Source organism: Gossypium arboreum, chromosome 12 (genome assembly GCF_025698485.1).
Source record: "Gossypium arboreum isolate Shixiya-1 chromosome 12, ASM2569848v2, whole genome shotgun sequence".
NCBI lineage: Eukaryota > Viridiplantae > Streptophyta > Magnoliopsida > Malvales > Malvaceae > Gossypium > Gossypium arboreum.
Genome location: NC_069081.1, coordinates 86,780,595 through 86,796,837, shown reverse-complemented (window position 1 = coordinate 86,796,837; position 16,243 = coordinate 86,780,595). Strand labels below are relative to the sequence as shown.

The window sequence follows — 16,243 nt, the reverse complement described above, 5'->3', positions numbered from 1 at the left end:
TCGGTGATGATTAACCTTTGGCATGGCTAGTCATTGTCATAATTTGTAATATGTATGATGAATTATTAGTTAGATCAAGGAAAAATCATGAAATAGGCATAGTTTGCTTTAGTAACAGATGCTGACAGCAGCAGTGATGTAACATTGAAAAATCACTAAAAATAGTAGAAATGGAATTAAATAATGAATAAATTATGTAATCGAAGCTTGATGAGTGTATTTCCATATGGAAGAAACGAAACTACCATATGAGCTGTATGTTAGGAGATAATTAAATTCTTGTGAAATAGGGCCAGAGCGATTTCTGGATCCCCTGTTTCGACTTAGAAAATTCACCGTAAATTTTATCGAGATAATTAGAGGTCGTGCCTTATATGTGCAGATTCGTTATCGAGTGTAGTTTCATTAGAGACAAACGACATAGGCATTGAAGCCCTTTATAGGGAGATATTTAAATCGTAAGGTACAGAGGTCAGTGTAGTCGAACCTTGAAATAGGGGAGACTTTAATGAATAAAATGTACTAATTGGCCCAACCAAAAATTCTACAAAAATTCCCCCATATAGATATATGAGTCTAATTTCGGAAAAATTTACAGAATTGGATTTCGAGTTCCAGAACTCAAGATATGATTTTTAAAGCGACTACGATACAGTTAGCCAGCTTGCCTGGAACAAAAAAAAAATAAATAGGGGGAAATAAATGAAGTAAGCTCGGTAACACCTCGTATTCGATTTCTGGTAACGGTCACGGGATTGGGGTGTTACATTAAACATTTTATAACGCATGACACTAATACTACCCCCTAAATCAGCCAAAGCATTATCAATATTGAAACTACTAATTAAACAAGGAATAATAAAACTCACTGAATCTTTCAATTTGTTGGGTAGTTTATTTTGTAGTTTGACTAAGCAAACTGCATTTAGTTCCACAGTCGACGAATCATCTAACTTCCTTTTGTTTTCCAAAAGCTCCTTAAAAAATTTAACGGAATTGGGAATCTACGAAAGAGCTTCAACAAACGTTACGTTACTATGTAATTTTTTTAGGAGTTTAAGAAATTTACCAAATTGTTCATTCGTGTGGTCTCTCTTCATTGCGTTAGGATATGACACTCGAGGTTTATATTCCTTACCAACCGACTTTTGCTCATTCTGGCTTACCTCAACTTTATTATTACTTACCATATTTCCTTGCCTCAGTTCTGGTTCAGATTCAAATAACCATTTTTCATCTCAAATAGTAATTGCATGAAGTTGCTCCCTTGGGTTAGTTTCGGTATTGCTAGGCAAACCACCTTGTGGTCATTTTGAATTGAAATTAACTTAGCAAGTTGGCCTATTTGGTTCTCGAGCCATTGAATTAATACTTGTTGATTTTTAAGTGCCACTTTATTGTTTTGAAAGCGGGTTTCTAACACTGAGATAAACTTGGTCAATATTTCCTCGAGATTCAGCTTTTTCTCTTGTTGGTAAGGTTGTTGTTGGAAGCTCGGAGGGGGTTGTGCTATCTGATTTCCTTGACCACCCCAAGAAAAATTGGGATAGTTCCTCTAACCTACATTATAGTGGTTACTATAAGGGTTATTTTGAGGCCTAGAATTATTACCTATAAGTTGATTTGTTCATTCTCTATGTTAGGACTATAGGGTAAACATTCTAGATTGTTCATTCCTCCTCCATTTGTATCGCATTGAATCATTAAATGTACCTGTGTAGAAACAAATAAACCATCAAATTTTTTATCTAAGTATTCTACATGATTCGATAACATGGTGACTACATTTAAGTTGTAAACACCGACTGCTTTTATCGGCTTTGTCCTCATGAGTTACCACTGATAATTATTCAGTGACATCTCTTTAATAAATTCGTAAGTTGCTTCAGGTGTTTTATTGTTAAGTGTTCCACCTGCTGCTGCATCGATCAACTGTCTAGTTGAGGGATTCAAATCGTTGTAGAAGGTTTGAACTTGTAACCATGAAGGTAACCCATGGTGAGGACACCGTCTCAATAAGTCCTTGTACCTCTCCCATGCATCATATAGAGTCTCTAAATCAATCTGAACGAAGGAAGAGATATCATTCCTCAACTTAATTGTCTTAGACGGCGGGAAGTACTTCAGTAGAAATTTCTTGGTCATTTGATCCCATGTAGTGATGGATGTAGCGACGTAAAAATTTTAGCTTAGCTTGGTCGCTAAATGTGGTAATTTATTGAAAAAAAGTTTGAAATTTGACGTTTGATTTTTGAAATAAACAGGGAGTCGCCACCGATCTTTTTTCCTAGGTGTGATCGGACACCTATTAGATCTCTTATTAAAACAAATAAAAGGCTGAGTTTAGGTCTACGTTAAAATCCAGAGAAAATTTAGGGTTCGGGAGTCGGTTACGCGCGAGGAAGGTATTAGCACCCTCGCGACGCCCAAAATTGGTATCTTATTAAACACATGTTGTCTTGATTTTCAAAAATACGAATTCAATTTGACATTTAAGTGTGATCCGATTGAAGGAAATGAGAAGTTGCAAGTTTTTTTGTTTTTTAGAAGGACGTCCCGTTTTTAACACGAGCCGATTAATTTCACCCAACATAGCGATGAAATCGATGACTTAATGTTAAAATTGGTACATTGTCTTATTCTTAAAATTAAAATGTAAAAAGTTTTAAAATGATAGTAAAAAAATCCAAGAATATTATTGTCAAAAAATGCGAACAATGATGTGAATAATAAAATATATAAAATATAAAATATTAAAATATCAAAATATTAGAATAATAATAATTAATATTGACAAATAAAAAATAAAATAGAAATAAAAAAGATGTACATAATATATATATTAGAAATAATAATGATGTTTTTAAAAAAATACTATTAATAATACTACATCAATATGTACATATATAAAAAAGAAATACGTGATAATATTAAAAATATGTACATAATATAGTGTTAAAAATACATACATAATATAGTTAAGATATATACATAAGATAACATGTAGGAAAAAATTTATATATATAAATAATATAATATTAAAGATATATAAATAAAATAGTATAAAATATATATATACATAATATAGAATTTAAAATATACCTAATATATTAAAAGATTATATATAATATAATATTAAGAAATATAATAATAACAAAAAAAAAAGAGAGGAGAGAGTGGGTGATTTTTACCACAAGGTTAAATCCATCGTCCGGTCATGGGATCATCACATGGCCATTGCAGACACTGCAAAATGGACTTCAAAAAACTTTTCGGTAAAAATGGGTAAGCTTCCTCCTTTTATTTTTTTTTTACTTTCAGTATAAAAGAAACAAAATAAGATTGAAAGAAAAACAATAAGTAAACAAAGAACTTAAAATGAGAATAGATAAAGAAACCTCTTTTGCTTTGATCTTTGATTAATCTTCAAAAAACTAGCTTCTCCAAAAACTAGCCTTCACAATAACTCTTCTCCTTGATTACTTTAAAAGAAACCTCTCCAAAATCCTTTACAATAACTTTCTCTCCCAAAACTCTCCAAAAAAATCCCCATATACAAAATATGAGAAGGCTTATATAGCCATTTACAAAATATTTTTTTATTGTTTATGTCTTCATTTGTAGGTACAAGTGGTGGTAGAGCAAGTGTGGTTAGTAGAGTAGGTAATGGAGCAAGTGTGGCTAGTGGATTTGGTGGTGGAAAATGTATGGCTAGTGGAGTTGGTGGTGGAAAAGGAGTGGCTAGTGGAGTTGGTGGTGGAAAAGGCTAAGATTTAGTTAAGAAAAGTTTAAGTTGTGGGCTAGGGTTTTTTTATTTTGATTTGGGCTTAGGGTTTGGGCCATTGGGGTTTTGATGTAAATTGGGCTTTGGGTAGTTAATATTTTGGGTTTTGGGTTTAATTTTGGTGGGTTAGGTAAGGCTAAATTAGGTTTTGATGTAAATGGGCTAAAATTGGCCTACAACAATGGAACTTCATGGTAGAGAATTCAACCACCGTTTAACTTTGTTCCTCAACTAGAAAGGTAATAACCGTAGGCGAATGGCATCATCAGAGATGCCATTTATCTTGAAAGTGTCACAGACTTCTAGAAAATTAGCCAAATGAGTATTTGGATCTTCGTCTTGCAAACCATTGAACTAACAGATTGTTGAAGCATTTGAATAGTGTTCGACTTTAGTTTGAAATTATTAGCAATAATGGTAGGTCTCACAATACTCGATTCAACCCCAGTTAGAGTGGGCTTGGCATAATCGTACATAGTACGGGGAACATGATCTGGATTTGCAGGATTTGCAGCAACTGCAGGAGGTAGCTAATTATTTTGATTATCACCCATCTCCTCAGTAATAATAATGTCCTCTTGCTTGTCTACTATATTCTGTCGACTTTTCCTTGCTTCTCTATGGTTTTTGTGAGCAGTACTTTCAATCTCACTGTTAAATAACAATGGTCTCGATGAGTTTCTCCTAGTCAAAAACTAAAGGAATCTGCCATAAGCAGGTAAAAAGAAAAAATTAGAATGTAAAAATTAAAATAAAAACAAAATTGCAATAAAATAAAAATGGCTAAATTAATAAAAATAAAGTGTTCCTAATATTTTAGTCCCTGGCAACAGCGTCAAAAACTTGATGGTCACTAAACTAACTATAAATAAGACTAAGGCAAGCACACCTATCAAACAATAGTATAACTATGGTTAATAGAGAGTATCGAATCCATGAGGACTAAAATTATTAGTAATTACCGTTTTTCTATTATTTAACTGACAAATTGGAGAGATTGTTTTTAATCTAAAATTACTAAACTAATCTAACTAAGAACACAATGGAGAATGAAATAGGAAAATAATCGAAGATAACCAATGAGATTGTAACATCCCAGTTTAAACCCAAGTTGGAATAGTGGTTTCGAGACCATAAATCTGAGTCAGAAAAATATTTTAATATTATTTTCTGTGCTTATAATGTGTGAAAGTTTCGTATAAAAATTTAATAATTTGTGTGCTTAATTTGATAAAAGGACCTAATCGCATAAAATGTAAAAGTTGATTGCCATATGTTAAGTGTGCCTATTTGTTATGTCTCTTTAAATGAAAGGTCCTTATGTTGTTAATATGTCATTTATATGGTAAGTGGACCATAATGACCTTATATGTTAATGTTTTGAATGTTTATTAATGAAGGGCAAAATGGTAAATGATGTATTAATATTAATATGTGTTATAATAAAAGAAAATAAGTTAATGGATGATTTATTCACCCTTATTAGCCAAAATTATCAAAAGAAAAAGAATAAAATTCAAGCTTAGGGTTTGGCTAGGAGATTTGGTGAGTAAGGTATGTTTTGAGCTCGATTTTTAATGATTTTTACGTTTTTAAGATCGTTGCTTAGTAATCTATCAAGCCCATGCCCTAATTTTTGAATTGGTTGATTATTTTGAAAGATTTCATTGATGAATTCATGTGTTTTTTGATGTTTACTGATGAATTATGGAAGCTCAGTGCTTGATATACATGTTTTGTAAAGTGATTTTGAGTAAAAATGCATATTAGGGATTTAATTTAGAAAAGTGTAAATTTGGGGGTTGAATTGTAAAATAAATTAAAGTTTTGGGTTCCTAGAGGTCTTTATGATATTCGGTTATACATGGGTTCATTGAAATTATGTGTATTTTGTGTTTTTGTGAAATAGGGACTAAAATGTTAAAATGTGAAAATGTGAGGACTAATTTGTAAAATGCTATAAATATGTATATATGGATTGAATTGAATGTGTTGGTGATTAAAAGGGTTAACTTTGAATACATATAGATCAAGAAAAGAGGAATTCGGATTTAGATCGGGGAAAATCGAAGATTATCAAGTAAACAATCCGAATCGTCAATTCCGAGTACGAGGTAAGTTCGTATGTGATTAATGATGTTATAGTTATGTTTTAACACTTTGATAATGCATAAATTTTATAGATATTTGATTATGGTTTGAGCATGATGATAATCGATTAAGTTCGGTACTAAGTGTGGGGTTCGAAATAGCTTCGGCTGCAAATGGTACTAAGTGTGCCAGTTGGAATAGCTTCGGCTACATGAGGCACTAAGCATGCAATACCGAGATAGCTTCGGTTTATTGAAATGGCACTAAGTGTGCGAGATTGTTACGGCTTCGACAAATCACTGATGCACTAAGTGTGCGAATTCTTAAAGCATGGAGAAACTTCCAAATGAATTAATGTAATTGAACGAGAGGTGTGAATGAAATGAATAAATACAGGAAAGTTCAGGTATGTTTGATACCTATGTGGTAAATGATACTATGTGTAAGAAGCTTGATGAATTCGTATAAACATATTAAATGAGATAGAATAGAATTGATGAATGAATTGTGAATTACTAAGTGTTTATTAGTTGATGTTTCGTATATTATAAACTGTTGATTATTTATGGTACGAACTTGCTAAAATTTAAAGCTTACTGTGTGAAATGTTCTCTATTTTACATGTTAAAAAGCTAGCTGGGATCTGGGGATCGTTAGCGACATCAATCACACTATCGGACATCTATTTTGATACTATTTTGAGTGTTGTATATATGGTATATGGTATGTATAGGCTAGTGTCATTTTGATATGTTTTGTGTTGTGAATATTAGCCATGAGATTTGGCTTATAAATGTTGGTAAGTATGGCCTTTTAAGTTGGCCTAAATAATGTGTTTGATAGGTAAATCATATGATGTATATAATGTTCATGTGATGGTTTGAATATGGAATGTTGAATTGGCAAGTTTTGTGGTATGAAATAGGTGATAAGATGAAGAGATTATACTTTTGAAACTTATGTGAGTTTTAATGATTTTGGTATATTTAAGTTCTGGAATTGAGTAGTGAATTGGATTGTATTTGGGTGTTATGCAATATGTATGAAATGGTTGATTTGGTTGCCTATAAATGATGCAAAAATTTTGTGGATTTGGTGTGTTTGAGATAGGTGGGAAAATGTGGCTTAAACCAAGCCAAATTTCACCCCACACGGTAGAGCACACGGGCGTGTGTCTCGACCGTGTGTCTGTTGTAATTTAGTTAATCAAGTCAGTCTCGAGCAAGGCCTAAACTCACGAGCGTATCTAGTGGTCGTGTGAGGCACACAGCCTTGATACATGGGCGTGTGTGGCCATTTTGAAGTGTACACGGGTTAGTCACACGGGAGTGTGACCGGCCGTGTGACCCAAGTCAATTTCAACCACGGTTAAGGCACACAAGCGTGTCTTGTGACTGTATGGTGAAGTAAGCATGTATGCCCTGTTCTGCCACGACCTAGAAACATGGGCGTGTCTAATACAGTGTGAGGCACACGGCCTGTTCACACGGGCGTGTGACCTGTATAACTTTGAAAAATGTTTAAGTGTTAAAAAATTTTGTATGCGTTCAGTTTAGTCTCAACCACTTTTTAAAGCATGAATAAGGTCTTGTTGACCTTTGTAAGGGACTCTATAATGATGTGTGACTTTGATGTTATGATGTTTGGGAAACGAATGCGATATGTTTAGATATTATAATGGCCTAAATTCAAGGTTATCGGAACAATGGTTTCGTAACCATAAATCCGATTTAAAGAGAAATTTATTTCAATATTTTTGCTTGAAAATTGATATGATAGGAAAATCGTATGAAAATATTGATAGAAAAATTTTACCAATTTAGTGATTAGATAGAAAAAGAAATTATTGAAGAAATTGGGTAAAAACAAGGTATCAAGACCTCTATCTCATAAAACCGAGTCAAAAATAATTTTATAAATATTTATGAAATGTTATTAATGTGGTATTAAAATTTCGTTAGGAAATTTTAATGTTTGGGTAGTCAATTAAATGAAAAGGACTAAATTGTAATAGGTGTAAAAGTTGCTAGAGTGATTAAATAGCTTAAGAGTCTAATGAGAAAGGATTTAAAAGGCAATTAGACCCATAAGTTATTTGGGCTGGACGGCAACGGTATGAAATCAGCAGAAAAATTGATAAATTAAGGGTAAAATTGGAATATTGCAAAATTAACTAAATAAAGCTAGGACTAAATAGGAAATATCTAGATTTCTCTTCATTTCTCTTAAATTCCAGCAACTAAAAACACCATAGGAGGGTTCTATAAGCTGGTATTTCATAATTTTTGCACCAAGTGAGTTAATCCTTGCCTTTTTCTTGTAATTTTTGTGTTTCTAAGACTTTTACAACTAGGTCCTACTATTAAATTCATTAGTTTTTGATTTCATGGATGAAATTGAAAGTCACCATGGTTGAGTGCTGTAAGTTTCTGATGAAATAGAATTAAATTAAAGCTTTAATTTGTTTATGAGATGATTTTATTAGGTAATTTCAATAGAAATTGATTTTTAGGACCTAATTGTGAAAATGCTTGGAATTAAAGTCTATTGCTGAAATTCTGATTCCTAAAGGTTGTAAACTAGTTTAAGGTGATAGAATAAAATGTTAATTGAGAAAAATCAGCTCAATTGAGAGGCTAATTGAGTAGGGATGAAATTATCATTTATTAAAAGCTTAGGGGGAAAATGGTAATAAACAGCTTGCACAAAAACAGTTTGGACAGCAGCAGTAGACTAACTTTGAAAAATCACCATAAATTGTATAAATCGAATTAGAAGATGAAAAAAATATGGAATTAAAGCTTATTGAGTCTAGTTTCTCATAGAAGAAATAGTGTAAGCAATGGATTTGTAAATTTTGAGATATAATGAATTTTGTGAGACAAGGTCAAAATGAATTCGGGTTCCCTTGTTCTGACTTTGAAAAATCATAAAAAATTTAAGAAAAACAATTATGGGCTTAAATTTATATTTCTAGAATCCTTAATGAGTCTATTTTTAAGAGAAACAAACAAGAACATTATTTGAATTCTGTATGAAGAGATAATTAATTTTTAGTGAAGAAGGGTCAGAACTATCGACAGCAGAACAGGGGTGACTTTAAAGAATAAACTGTACTTATTGGCTAAACTAAAAATTCTGAAAATTTTATAGTAAAAAGATATATGAGTCTAGTTTCAGGAAAATTAATGGATCTTAATTTGGAGTTCCGTAGCTCAAGTTATAAATAATTTAGTGACTATGAATCAAGTAGACAGCTTTGAATGAACTATAAATAATAGTTGAATTATAGAGAATGTTGCATATGAACATGTAATGTATTAAATTGATAATTAAATTTATTTATTTATTTAGATCCGGAAGATTCAAATACGAAGCTAGATCGAGGAAAGGAAAAAGTTCGGGATTAGTAGATTTTTATTGTTTACAAACAAGTATCAAGGTAAGTTCGTGTAACTTGAATTATATTCTTAAATGCTTGAAATGCATGTTTTTGATATGAATATGATTTGAATGTTCATTATATGGAAATTTATGAAACATTGATATATTTGATAAAATGGGAAGAAATCTCGTTTGAATGAAAGGAAAATTCGATGGATCTCTGAAAAAGAATTGACGGTAAAAAGGATCTAGCCCGGACGGGTGATCCTATCCTGATATAACCCTCCCGAAGAATATGTGTAAAATGGATTTAGCCGGACGGGTAATCCAATTAGGTCTCAATTTAGCTTTGACTGTAATTCGGATCCAAGCTCATTAGAGTAATTGTCGTTGTGAGGATTTAGCTCGACCGGTAATCCCATTGCAAGGTTGAGGTTCATGAGTGTGCTCTCGAAATGGATATGTGCACACATGAATATGAATTGACGGACCGGAATTGTATAATAAATGTGTACCTCTGAAAATCCATCGAAATTCTGATAAATTCAATGGGATAAATATGGAAAAATAACAAGGAAATGGAAATCATGGTATTGACGAGTTCATCAATCATGGTATATATTATTGGTACATGGAAATTATTGTACTAACTTGAATGTTGAGTTTGTGCATATTAGGGTAACAATACATTGAATGGATATATGGATGTTTATTGTATTGTATTGAAAATATTAGGTAAGTATAATTCTTGTTACATGAGCTTACTAAGCACGAAGTGCTTACCCCGTTTCCTTTTTCCCTATTTTGTAGTGTTAAGAGCTCGGAGGTCGGATTTGGTCGGAGACACATCACACTATCTACCTCAGGACTTCGCTATATAAAGAAACATTATTTTGGAAATCAATGGCATGTATAAGCTAATAAAGTAAATGATTCTGTGAAATGAATGTAGAGTTAGCCATTGGTATGGTTAACAAACCTGGTTTTGGGTATGTGATGACGTTATTTTATAAATATGCATGAATTTATCTTGAAATTATGTTGAATTGGATTGGTTGATTTGGATTGGTCTCGATATAATATTGCAGGGAAGGTTAGATATCTATAAAGGGGTTATATTGAGTTAAAAAATAATAATTCGTAAACTCCGATAATACCTCGTACTCTATTCCGACAATGAATACGGGTAGGGGGTATTACAGATATGTTCGGTAATGCTCCTTTACCCTAGTTGTAACACCCCAAACCCGGCCCAGACGTTATGGCCAGATCTGACGTGTCACAAGGACTTACGACTTAGTATGCATTATTTGGTTTAAGTGATTGGGGTGGTCTTTGTAAAACAATGTTGAATGAAAAACTGGTTTATCAATCTTTAGGCTATCCATTTGTTGTGCTTGTTGAGTCTTGAAAACGTTCATTAATTTTGAAAACCCTCATGACTTAACACTAGCAGTTTCGTCATAGTATAAATATAATCGTAAAATAAAACCATAGCGGAAAAAAATTTTAAATAGCGGCCTTATTACAACTTACAACCCAAAATTAAATCGAATATAAAATAAAAAAATAAACTAACTTAGAAAAACCAACTTTGCAGATGATGTGGCCATCCAATCCTCACATGCTCCAAGCCCACTATGGTTGGGGATTTCTGTAGAGATGAAAATAAAGGGTGAGTTCAGTAAACTCAGTGTGTAACATAACCCAACCATAGCCCAAAACAGATCAAACCTCAGAATCAGACTTATATGGGCCTTGGCCCAGTACAGAAATCAGAATGAAACCCATAGGCCCATAGTAGATACAGAACAAATATATCATGAATGCAGAAATCCCAACCCAGAGCCATCCATAACACCCCCGTACCAGCCTTGCACCATGTGCGGGGACTACTCGACCCACCCAACCGCTACACACCACAGAAATTGCAGCGAGGCTGCCAGATGTTGTGACGAAGTCACCAGATACAGATATTGTGGCTAGGCCACCAGAACAGATATATATATATATATATATATATATATATATATGTGGCGAAGCCACCAGATTGTAGCGAGGCTGCCAGATATTGTGACGAAGTCACCAGAACAGATATATGTGGCGAGGCTACAGATTGCAAATTTAGGCCGCCGTAACGCTTCCTCCATCAATATAAACCCATGTCCCATGCAACAGAAATAATATGTCATGGCATACGTATACAGAAATAGAACATCATGATTTTCAGAAAAAAATAACCCTAGGGGTAAAATCGTAATTTTACATGTATAAGGGTATTTCAATAATTATTACCTATTGCTAAGGTTTCATGCTCATTCTAATGTTTACCAAGTAATCAGAAGTACTTACCTTGTCTTTTTACCAAAGTGGGCCCGTTGGCCCATTGGCCCGTTTTTGACCCATTAAGCCCAAAAATACCGTTGTGCATGAAAATGCACACTCTGCACTCTAATCATCCAAATGCACCATATTCATTAACAATCGTCTCAAGAGGCCAGACGTCATGAAGTTCTAAAATACCAACGTTTCGGTATTTCAGCTTTTACCGATTCAGTCTAAGGGAGGGTGTCGTTTACACACCTGGTTGATGACGATTGATGACGATATCTCCCACACGATAATCCTACAATCGATCACTAACACATTAGACTTACGAATTAACGATAACTAACATAAATCCACGTCAACTAACCCAATCATCACACAAGTTAGTCATTTACGCACGAAGGGCAAAATAGTCATTTTACCCTCCAGGGGTAAATCGGTAGTCCTACCCTAAAAGGGTTTTTTAGTAATTCTACAACTTATCCACTTGGGCCTACGGACCCATTGGGACCACATGGCCCATTTCAACCCATCGCGGCCCGAAATAGCCGTCCTACTGCTAGAGTAATGAGAAATACACACCTATTAGGAGACTGTAGTTAATCCGCGCTCCAAACACTCTTAGCTGACGCCCAACCCAAACGAGCACGTCACAAAGCGAAAGGGATCAGCCAAGAAGGGTATGCCTACTCTCCTCATGGTTTGCTCTATTTAAAGCCAGCTCTCCATCTATTCTTATGTTAGCTTTCCGATGTGAGATCCCTCCATCACCAGAGTTTAAAACCAACACCAACTCTTGCTGTCCCAACATAGCAAAATAATCAACCTTTGCGTGCCAAGGGATTTGAACCAAAGTCCTTTCACATGCCAACTCACGCGACCACCACTAGGCCATCAACTCATTTGTGTCATAAATCCAACGCATTAAACTTTAAAGCGCACCTACTTGCTTCCAGATTTATTGAAAAGAAAAACCAAAATATATTACAAGAGCCAAGACTTGAACCTTGGACCCCTTGCTTCCTCTATAGCGTCACTTTCTTGTCCCCTAAGTGGCACCACCTTGCCACTACACCACACTCTTTTTTGTATCATCTTTTACCCCTTTACTCTTAAAAGCCCAAACGCCAATTGCATCATCTGTTCATAAAATTAAAATCCGAAGACTACCACGGATTTAACTTAAGTTTGGGCCTTCCAAATGCCCACTAACCTACTAAAATATATATTTTAACCAACCAGAAAACACACAAATTTTAAAAATCACAGAAACACAGAAAACCCAAAAATTGGGGCGTTACAACTCTACCTTCCTTAAAGAAATTTCGTCCTCGAAATTTTACCTGAATCAAACAGATGAGGATATTTTTGACACATCGCCACTTCTGGCTCCCAAGTAGCTTCTTCTCTGCCATGATTACGCCACAGCACCTTTACTAGCGGAACTGATTTCCTCATCAAAATCTTAACATCTCGATCCAAAATCTGCACAGGCTCTTCCTCAAAAGTCAAGTCTGTTTGGACCTCGATCTCTGCAACTGGCACTACATGAGTAGGGTTAGAACTATACCGCCTTAACATGGAGACGTGAAAGACATCATGAATTCTATTCAACTCTAGAGGTAGCTCCAACTAATAAGCCACTGGACCCACTCACTTAAAAATTCGATAAGGCCCAATGAACTGTGGACTTAACTTGCCTTTCCTCCTAAACCTTAATATTTTCTTCCAAGGCGAAACCTTCAAAAAGACCATATTACCCACAGAGTACTCAATTTCCTTGTGCTTCAAATTTGCATATGACTTCTGTCTATCTGATGCTTCCTTCAACCGGTCTCTAATTGACTTGACCTTATCCTCAGTATCTGCCACTAACTCAGGTCCAAGAACCTATCGTTCACCCAACTCGGTCCAACAACTAGGTGTACGACATCTTCGCCCATACAGTGCCTCATAAGGAGCCATTCGAATACTTGCCTGATAACTGTTGTTGTATGCAAACTCTGCCAACGGTAAGTAATCCTCCCAACTGCCTTGAAAGTCGATAACACATCCCCTTAACATGTCTTCTAGAATCTGAGGATGAAAGGCTGTACTAAAGTTCAACTGCGTACCCAACGCCTCATGCAACTTTTTCCAAAATCGAGATGTGAATCTAGGATCTCGATAAAAAATAATCGAAACTGGCACTCCGTGAAGTCGCACTATTTCTGCCATATACAATTTGGCTAACTTCTGAAGTGAATAATTAGTGCGGACAGGTATGAAATGAGCAGTTTTGGTCAACCCATCCACAATTACCCAAATCGAGTCCTTTTTCGACGGTGTTAAGGGTAACCCACTCACAAAATCTATGGTTACGCTCTTTCACTTCCAAAGTGGTACTTTCACTGGCTGCAAAAGTCCGGAAGGTAATTGATGTTCAGCTTTCACTTGCTGACAAGTCAGACATTTTCCCACAACTTCCGTTACCTCTCGCTTCAATCCAGGCCACCAATACAACTCCTTTAAGTCGCGATACATTTTACTCCCTCCAGGATGCATAGCACACAGACCTCCATGAGCTTCTTTCAGAATTGCTTGCCTCAAGTCAGAGTCCTTCAGAATACAAACTCTACCTTGGTAACACAGAACTCCCTCACTGTTCAGTCCGAACTCAGAAGTATCCCCATCCTTAACCTGTCGAAATCGAGAAACTAGGGACTCATCCCTCGATTGTTTTTCCTTAATCTCATCCACCCAGGTCGGCCTAACTTGCAGTTCTGCTAACAGACTACCGTCGTCATACAAACTCAAACGAGCAAACATGGCTCTCAAATCAGATACAGTTCTACGACTTAGGGCATCAGCCACCACATTAGCTTTATCTGTGTGATACTCAATCGCACAGTCATAATCCTTAAGCAACTCTATCCATCTCTGCTGCCTAAGGTTCAGCTCCTTCTGAGTCAGCAAGTACTTAAGACTTTTATGATCTGTGTATATAATACACCTTTCTCCGTACAGGTAATGTCTCCAAATCTTAAGGGCAAAGATTACCACTGCCAACTCCAAATCATGAGTAGGATAGTTAACTTCATGTGGTTTAAGCTGTCGCGATGCATAAGTAACCACTTTACCATCTTGCATCAGAACACAGCCCAACCCTACATGTGATGCATCACTGCATACGGTAAAATCTTTTCCAGGCTCCGGCTGAATCAGTACAGGTGCCTCGATCAGAACTTTCTTCAGCTTCTCAAAAGATTTCTGTTGTTTCTCAGTCCAAACAAACGGTACTCCCTTCCTTATAAGCCCAGCTATAGTACCCATGTCCCATGCAACAGAAATAATATGTCATGGCATACGTATACAGAAACAGAACATCATGATTTTCAGAAAAAAATAACCCAAGGGGTAAATTCGTAATTTTGCATGTATAAGGGTATTTCAGTAATTATTACCTATTGCTAAGGTTTCATGCTCATTCTAATGTTTACCAAGTAATCAGAAGTACTTACCTTGTCTTTTTACCAAAGTGGGCCCGTTGGCCCATTGGCCCGTTTTTGACCCATTAAGCCCAAAAGTACCGTTGTGCATGAAAATGCACACTTTGCACTCTAATCATCCAAATGCACCATATTCATTAACAACTGTCTCAAGAGCGCTCAGACGTCATGAGTTCAAAATACCAACGTTTGGTATTTCACTTTTTACCGATTCAGTCTAAGGGAGGGTGTCGTTTACACACCTGGTTGATGACGATTGATGACGATATCTCCCACGCGATAATCCTACAATCGATCACTAACACATTAGACTTACGAATTAACAATAACTAACATAAATCCATGTCAACTAACCCAATCATCACATAAGTTAGTCATTTACGCACGAAGGGCAAAATAGTCATTTTACCCTCCAGGGGTGAATCGATAGTCCTACCCTACAGGGGTATTTTAGTAATTCTACAACTTATCCACTTGGGTCTACAGACCCATTGGGACCACATGGCCCATTTCAGCCCATCGCGGCCCGAAATAGCCGTCCTACTGCTAGAGTAATGAGAAATACACACCTGTTAGGAGACTGCAGTTAATTCGCGCTCCAAACACTCTTAGCTGACGCCCAACCCAAACGAGCACGTCACAAAGCGAAAGGGATCAGCCAAGAAGGGTATGCCTACTCTCCTCATGGTTTGCTCTATTTAAAGCCAGCTCTCCATCTACTCTTATGTTAGCTTTTCGATGTGGGATCCCTCCATCACCAGAGTTTAAAACCAACACCAACTCTTGCCATCCCAACATAGCAAAATAATCAACCTTTGCGCGCCAAGGGATTTGAACCAAAGTCCTCTCACATGCCAACTCACGCGACCACCACTAGGCCATCAACTCATTTGTGTCATAAATCCAACACATTAAACTTTAAAGCGCACCTACTTACTTCCATATTTATTGAAAAGAAAAACCAAAATATATTGCAAGAGCCAAGACTTGAACCTGGGACCCCTTGCTTCCTCTATGGGGTCACTTTCTTGTCCCCTATGTGGCGCCACTTTGCCACTACACCACTCCTTTTTGTGTCATCTTTTACCCCTTTACTCTTAAAAGCCCAAACACCAATTGCATCACCTGTTCATAAAATTAAAATTTCGAAGACTACCACAGATTTAAC

The 16,243-nt window shown here is 35.6% G+C and overlaps 1 non-coding gene across 1 annotated transcript; it reads left to right on the top strand.

Annotated features, from left to right (window-relative positions):
* The first annotated feature begins 1,990 nt into the window (after positions 1-1,990).
* Positions 1,991-2,097, top strand: LOC128285930 (small nucleolar RNA R71). Its single transcript, XR_008276477.1, has one exon. It is a non-coding gene; the product is annotated as a small nucleolar RNA R71 (small nucleolar RNA).
* Positions 2,098-16,243: the final 14,146 nt, after the last annotated feature.